Source organism: Silene latifolia, chromosome Y, assembly GCF_048544455.1.
Source record: "Silene latifolia isolate original U9 population chromosome Y, ASM4854445v1, whole genome shotgun sequence".
In the NCBI taxonomy this organism is placed as follows: Eukaryota; Viridiplantae; Streptophyta; class Magnoliopsida; order Caryophyllales; family Caryophyllaceae; genus Silene; species Silene latifolia.
In genome coordinates, this window is record NC_133538.1 from 41803235 (window position 1) to 41811638 (window position 8404).

The window sequence follows — 8404 nt, forward strand, 5'->3', positions numbered from 1 at the left end:
ATTTTGACTAGTCCACCTCAAATTGGGATGGACTGCCCCTTGGTTATTATAATAGGAACCCCCTCCTTGCCTATATTGTTGAAAAGCAAGGACCTGTTCCTTCTCTGTAAGACAGCCAACAGCAGTGTGACCGTCATTGCTACCACACCTCTCACATGTGATGGTCTCTCCTCTAGTAAGCATATGGACCGTCTGAAGCTCCCCAGCAGAATGTAACTCCAACTTATCAAATCGAGCATTCATGGCTTCCAGCTGAGCCACAACTTGCTTATCGACTGCATGAACTGTTCTAATACCATCCCTAGGGTTTCCATATTTAGCATTGTGGTTTGCTATCTCTTCAATAAGGGCCCATCCCTTATCATCGTCAGTATTCTCTTGGAATCTCCCATTAGATGACGCATAAAGTATGGCTCTGTGATCATCATACAGCCCATTGTAGAACTAGTTGGAAAGAAACCACGGGTCAAAACCATGGTGAGGAAGAGACCTCACCAACTTCTTAAAACGGGACCATGCTTCATAGAGAGTCTCATCAGGTGCCTGCTTGAAACTCGTAATCTTTGCCCTCAGTTGATTGGTGCACTGTGGAGGGAAATATCTCTTATAAAAAGCAAGAGCAAGGGTCTCCCAGTTTGTAACCCCCGCGGTCGTACGGTCCAAGTCAGTCAACCACTCCCTGGCTGCATCAGTCAAAGAAAAAGGAAACAGAACTTCCTTAATCATGTCTTGAGTTACCCCCTTTGTGGCGGGGATAGTAGAACAGTAGTCTGTAAAGACCTCCATATGCTTTCTCGGGTCTTCACCTGCCACACCTCTATAGAGATTTCTCTCCACCAGATTGATATAGGAAGGACGGATGTCAAATGTATTCCCATCCTCGGTCTGGAGATTGAAACCTTTAGGAATATACGATGCTTTAGGCTCCGAGTGACTAGCAATGTTCGGCATCTTTACTGGTTGATCAGCAGAAATAGGAATGTCTTCTTCTAAAGACTGATCTTCTGTGAAAAGAGAATGATGTAGCTCTGGCTCGAAAGTACTCAAGTCTTCATTTCGTGATTTTCTCTGCAGACGAAGTCTATGCCTGAATAGTCTCTCTGGCTCTGAATCAGCTGAAACTAACTCAAACCTATCTGACCTGGGCATAAACAACACTTAAAGAAAATAAATAAGAACTGCCTCAAGGAATAAAAATTCCCTAAGACGGATAAAATAAACGAAACAAAGACAGATAGGGCAATTGCCTCCCCGGCAACGGCGCCAAAATTTGATACGTCTGTCGTGTACCTATCAAAATAAACTAACTAAACTAACTATATAGCTAGGGAAGTCAGGTCGATCTCCTCAGGGAGGCAAGATATCTGTAGAAGTTCGTCTATTTGGTCACAAATGGGGGGGGGGGGTTGTTTAAATTGGTTTTCTAAACTAAAAGGTTTAAAGGGAAGAGAAGCAGAGACAAGAGCAGTAAAGGCAGAAAAATAGAATTAAACTATCAAATACAGAAGAGACATGTCAGGATTTCGGTTCACTACGGTAGTCCAGTGACTCAACTGTAAACAACTTAGACAAATTAATGCGAGACGGATATGGAAAGGTCCTTCCGGTCCACTTTCTACCCTAAACTTCCACTAACTTAACTTCCGTCCTCATCAGGGTAGTCTACTGTTCATAGCAGGCCTATTTTGTCCAATCCTCCGATCCAGGATTAAATTTAGCCAGATTAAAGGGTGACTCAGACGCGTGCACTCAACTAAGTCGGTAAAATACAGTTAAATTGCTATGGTGACAGAATCTCACAATTAATTCATCTAACCTACTCACTACATCATCACATTTCTACCGTAGATCCCCTAATCCCAACATGAAACAAGTTTAGCTACTCATATCGCTATTTATACTATCAAAACTAACAGCAGATAAATGACTAGCATTCAACATATTAAAACGATTATTAAATTGCATAAAAGTAAATTAGGGCAGAAATTAAATGAAGTAAAAAAAAGAATTAAAGTAAACAAAAGAGCGATTATTATTAAGAAAGGAGAAAGAGATTACAATCGTGCGAATCCGGCGTAAAGAACGACAAAATCTGAGCGAAATAATCCCGAAAGCAAATTACAGAGAAATATGAAATTGATCGATGAAAAAACTGAAAAATAAAGTGTCGATGATAATAGAATAGATAGCTAATGACCTAGTTGACGTAAGATTAAATAAGAAATAAACTAAGTCCAACAACTAAAACACACTTACGGACTAATTAAAGCCCACGAAAGCCTAAACCACTCGATCGAGTAGGATAAATCCACTCGATCGAGCAAAACTCCAGAAAATCTACTCGATCGAGTAGAATAGTTACTCGATCGAGTAACCTCTCTTTTAAGCACTTCTTGATCGAGTAAATAACTACTTGATTGATCATCCATGGCTATAAAAACCAGTCGATCGAGTCTTCTTCCTTCAAATCAGCCCAATCTCGTACCAGGCTGCCTCGTAAACCGTGCCTTCACGCATTCCAATGCAGTATCTCACTCTGGAAAATCCCGTCTCCTTAAAATGCATGCAAAAAGGACGAAAAGTGGTACGATTCCACTACTTTCGCGTTCATTTCTACAAAACGGACAAAATGAACCAAAGTAGCGAATTCGGGGCATAATTCTATATAAACAGTACAAAAATGCATGGAAATACGTGCTAAAATAGGTTAAATAGACTATACAGTATGCACGTATCAAGTAGCCCGAGATCAGAATACCCTCCAAAAGACACATCTCCAGCTACTCGATCGAGTGAGGGGCACTCGATCGAGTTGCCACAAGTCAAAAACTGCCCATAATTCCAAACACAAGATATATAATCACCTAAATATGAGTTGGGATGCTAACCCAACCCACAAATCCTATGAAACAAATACAGAACTGTGCAAGTACGGCCTTATGGCCACCGATAGAAACCAAGTTCGAAAAAGTATCAACCAAAACAAAGTAATATCCATCATAACTACGAATATAAAAATAACGAAATGGAGTATCATCACTCCTGCTGCTGCTGCTCATCCATCACTGCATCCTCATCCCCACCGCCACCTGAAGTGCCTGCTCCTGACGCACCAAGACCCACATCACCACCGGCTCCAGCATCTGGTCTCACGTACCAAGGGGTCAAACCACCGTAGGGGTACGCCTGAGGCTCTCCCCAAGTAGACATGTCCACCCCATAAGAGTGGAAAACCTCGCTACTGTCCCCGACTCCCCTCCACCAAACCGGATGAGGTCCCGAGGTCCCAATACCCTGAACATACGCCATCTCATACAAGTTCCGGATCGTCAAGGTAGAGGACACTCTCTCGGCCAAGTAGCTCTCACGCATCTCCAGGCTGTACAAGGGAGGCTAACCAGGGAACTGATACTGTTGTGGTGTTGGCTGCTCTGGCTAAGTCTCAGCCACTCTCTGCCTCACTCTGCGTGGTCCCCTCCCCAACCTAAGCCGGTTCTCCACAGCTCCCTCGTTCTCCCCCTTCCTCGGCTCGGGCATAACCTGTAGGATGTCCGGGGCAATGAGGTACGTCTGCCTCGCAGGACGCCCCTCCTCCTCCTCATCCTCGTCAGAGTCCGCAGACACCACTACTGCGGGTAAAGGCTCAGTTACTGGAAGATGCTCCGGGGCTGGTATCCGCATCCAACTCATACCCCACACCCTCCATGCTAAACTCCTATCCGCCAAAGTTCTCAACCATTTCTGGTCGAGAAAGTACTGACGGTCTAAGGTGGGTACTATGGTGGTCAAGGGAGTATAGGCCGAGGAAGCTATGAAGGATGTCAACCTCTCTGCTAAACGTGTGGCAATGGCACCACAACTCAGGAATCTAGTGTCAGACGAGGCCATCAAAGCTAGACTGGCACACACCATGGCAGGGGCATTAAAAACCACTCTCTGAGACCTCCCGGGGTGAAGGTACGCCATCAAAAGAATCAACTCATATGAGTTCAACTTACTCACATCCTTCCTCTTGTAAAGAAGACACGTCAAGGCACGAAGAAAGATCTTCAAAGTGACATGTTGAACGTCATTAATCAACATGTTACTTGAAGTAGGAGCTGGTTTCCCGGTGATACAAGGCATAAAAGTACTCAGCCCACACTCAGTCGGTATGTCACGGAGTGCTCCCTTGGCAGGCTTGGCCAAGCCAAGGTGAGAAGAAAACAGGTCCATGGTCAAGATAAAGCTCGTGTTCACGAGGCGGAACTACACAGTTTGTTCCACCGGCTCGTATTTAAACGAGCTCATGAACTCAAGGGTCAGAAAGGCGTACGAGTGCTTCCGAAGGTGATAAAGCCCAGTCATCCCCAAGGTCTCAAAGATGTGCCTGACATCGGTCTCAATGCCCAGGTCATCCAAAAGGGTCGTGTCGATACAGCGGGTTGGTCTCATCTTACGACCTTGCAAAGCCACAAACCTTTTCCTCTGTGTGAAATCCACGAAGACTACATACATGTATTCTGGCACAGCCGGGACTACCGGTCCACTCCCCTCCCCCACTTCGGGCCTAGAAGCCCTACCCCTCTTCCTCTGTCGGGTTCCTACTGTCGTTCTCGGCATCTGTTTCAGCATACAATTTAAATACCCACCACATATACACGAAAAACATACAAATCATTCATGTTTGTTCATAAAAAGAATCAACTAGATACACATTATCACCAACAATTCCAAATTACAAGTAAAATTCCCAATTTCAGTTATCAGACGGTCTCTACAGCTGTAAAAATTTTGACATATTTGGCATGAATTAACATTATTACTACTACCTTTAGAACTCAAACCTTCAAAACATCTTCACATATAAACCAATTTCACAACAACATGAGACGAATTTCAGTTTGGGACACTTTTAATACGGAGTTTTAAGACAATTTTTTGAGTGAAAAGCACAAAATCAATCCTAAGCATGATATATATGACATAGATTACCCAATTTTCATCCTTTTTACACACAAAAGACAATCAAAAATCAATCCAAATTACCAAACCCTAGAAAATTCGAGTCACCTAAACCCCCAATTTGTGTCGATTTTTGCATAGCTAACAACAATAATCATCAAAGAAAAGCAACTAGATCATATTGCAGCAGTTAGAGGCAAGATTTAACACATATAAACCGATTTTTCCACAATTTCCAACATTCTATATAGTTCTAAGTGATTAAAACCTCAAAATAGAGTTAACATTCATACCTTAATCGAATAGCAAGTAAAAAGAACGAATTCAAGAAAGAAAATCACCAAGTTTAATCACCGCAATCAACAAGAACCAAGGAGTTTAGAGAGAGATGGGAGATTAGGGTTTGCGAAATAGAGAAAGAATGGGAAGAAATAATTAGGAAAAGGGTTTATCAACCCGTGTTTTCGCAGCACTGTAGCAGCTTACTCGATCGAGTAAGTATGTTACTCGATCAAGTGGCCTCCACTCGATCGAGTTGAAGCTACTCGGTCGAGTTTTCATAGTAAGTTTCAATTTTCTCGACGTAATAGCTTTCAAACTAGATCGAATGAGGTCTACTTGGTCTAGTAGGCACTCGTACTCGGTCAAGTAAGGCTAGATACACGGTCAGAAATACAAGATTAATTAAAGATCCCTGCAAAATAGCAACGCGTGTCGATTCCAAAAACGAATTCGGATATCGGCACAGATTAACATACTCATTCACATCGTATTATTACTACACAAATACAACGTATCATCTCACAATTACATTACCTCATTCCACTTTTCATTTTCATTCTATAACCATAATTACGCAATCAAGTGACCAAATTTTCAACTTTCTCATGCACACCCTTAACATTTTTCCTTTACTCATAAGCATATAATCGTGATTTCAGCAACGTAACTTCTAATCGTATTGTTTTAACCATAAATTTAACAATTACCACACTAGTTTGATTACTCAACTGAACTACACTACATGCGGAAGCATTCAACCATTCATCTACTACATATACTCTACTACTATCCTGATGACCATCATAACAACTGTACAACTCACTAATCATCACTATTATTATCGCATACAAGGCTCATAAGCTTTTATATCAATCATTAATATCAACTATTTGGAACAAGCATTATCAACGCCACACTATACACACTTTCCCATATTGCAAAAAAATCACCACTTCCGTTACTACTCAACTATAAGCTTTTACAGTTCTATTCATAACAATACACACCTGACATCCACAAAGACTCGGCTACAAACATCTCTACATCACTATTATACACACTAGGCATATAGTTCCCAACTCAATACCCCTTAACTAGTGACTGGCTTAAGCATAATAGGGCCATGATTTTGAAATGAGGGCGCCTACTCACTTAAAATCTAGCATCATCAGGGGCTCCTAAGATACATACACCAGGTTCACTTTATTAGACTCACTACATTCATTAGGCTCATTTGTTACAGGTTCCAAAATCGTCGCTCTGATACCACTTTGTAACACCCCCATATACCAAGGAACCTTAACAAGACCTTCCCTAGCATATAAAGGCATTACCATCTCGGTTGCCCTAGGAAAGTAATTATCAAAAGTCGATAAAAGAACATTTATAAATTATTACAGGTGATTAAACCAAAACTACTGATACAAAGATACAACTCGACATCCTTAGGTGAACTATCTTTTGACGTAACTTGTGAAAGACCCATCCCTGCCAAGACTCCAGCTAACTTCTAAGACATCACCTGAAAGACCGACTGCTCACCATAAGGGATCACGGCAGACATAATAGAAGAAACAAGAAACAACTACACAAGGCCAGTAACTGAGGCAAGACACAACATCAACGACCAACCTACTACGAACACAACCAAGCACACACGCAAGCCACAACCACTCCAGCCAATCACCGTCACCGACTGTCCACTAGACCAGCCCTGCTAGTGGGGGACCGCAGCCGTACCCACCAAATCCCCGCTCATCATACCGAGCGATAACCCTGTCCCATTAATGTGCACATCCCCTCCCGTGGCGGGTTCCACGGAGGGCAAAACTAGGGTGTGAAGCCACCCTCGCAAGTTACTCCACTCAGCCAGTGACGCGCCCCGAATATCACAGATAGTTATACAATGATCACAAACACGCCATTCGAGACAACACAACACCAACCAACAACACAATCAATCCAATCATACCGACACTAAAATCAACACAACAACTGACACACTAGACAACCAACAGAAACTGAGTAGGCGAACCTACCTTTAGCCAACCGCAGCGATTCCTTGTTCAATCACATGACATCAACCAAGCAAGCAAAACCCCTACACAAACAGTACAAACAGCTATTACTATTACCACAACCCTACAAGAAACAACAACGACAAAGATGACGATGATAACATACCTACGCCCAGCATATCGGTGTCAAGACCGCTAGCCGACTCAAGAAACCTATCCCCAAGGCACATGCTTCCTCAAAGGCTCCCATGGGAGGAATTATGGTGAAGGAAATGAGGAAAGACGACATCTAGGTCTGAAGGGAGGAGGCGGAAATGATTTGCGATTCTATCAAAATACGATTATAAACCCTCGCTGAAAAGACGTTACTCGATCGAGTAACCAACTTACTCGATCGAGTGACCCCTACTCGATCGATTACTCAAGCTACTCGATCGAGTAGCCTCGACTAGATCGAGTACCACTCACTCAAAGCCTATCTTGACACAAGACATCTCTTGTAAGAATTCCCAAAGGCTACAACATGCCCCTAAGGTCGGTCAACGTCAGTAAACGGGTCCCTAAAAGGACGGGTATTACAGCTTCTTTAACCAACAGGTATAGGAACAGTGGCTCCCCCCGCTCTGGCTTCGCTAATAATGGTGGTGTGCTTAGGTAGCACTTGAGTTCTTTGAAAGATTTCTCATGCTTATCCATCCACTCAAACTTCTGGCTCTTTCTTAGTATATCATAGAACAGTTTGCATCTATCCGAGGCTCGTGAGATGAACCTACTTAAGGCTGCCACTTTTCCTGCTAGCCGCTGCACGTCCTTTGGCCTCTGCGGTGATTCCAATTGGAGGACTGCCTTGATCTGCTCTCTAGTGGCTTTAATCCCCCTCTGAGTTACCATGTACCCTAAGAACTTTCCAGAGGACACCCTAAACAAGCACTTGGATGGATTGAGCTTCATCTTATATTCCCTTAACATTTTAAAGGTATCTGCTAAGTGTTCCATATGCATACCAGCTCTCCTTGACTTAACCACCATATCATCTATGTACACCTCCATGGTCTTCCCTATCTGTTGCTTGAACATCTTGTTTACTAAGCGCTGATAGGTGGAGCCAGCGTTTTTCAGGCCAAAGGGCATGACATTGTAGCAGTAAATGCCTCGTTCCG

General features: G+C 43.0%; 1 non-coding gene across 1 annotated transcript; it reads left to right on the top strand.

Annotated features, from left to right (window-relative positions):
- The first annotated feature begins 469 nt into the window (after positions 1 to 469).
- On the top strand, positions 470 to 576 carry LOC141635971 (small nucleolar RNA R71). The gene has a single exon (XR_012540619.1). It is a non-coding gene; the product is annotated as a small nucleolar RNA R71 (small nucleolar RNA).
- Positions 577 to 8404: the final 7828 nt, after the last annotated feature.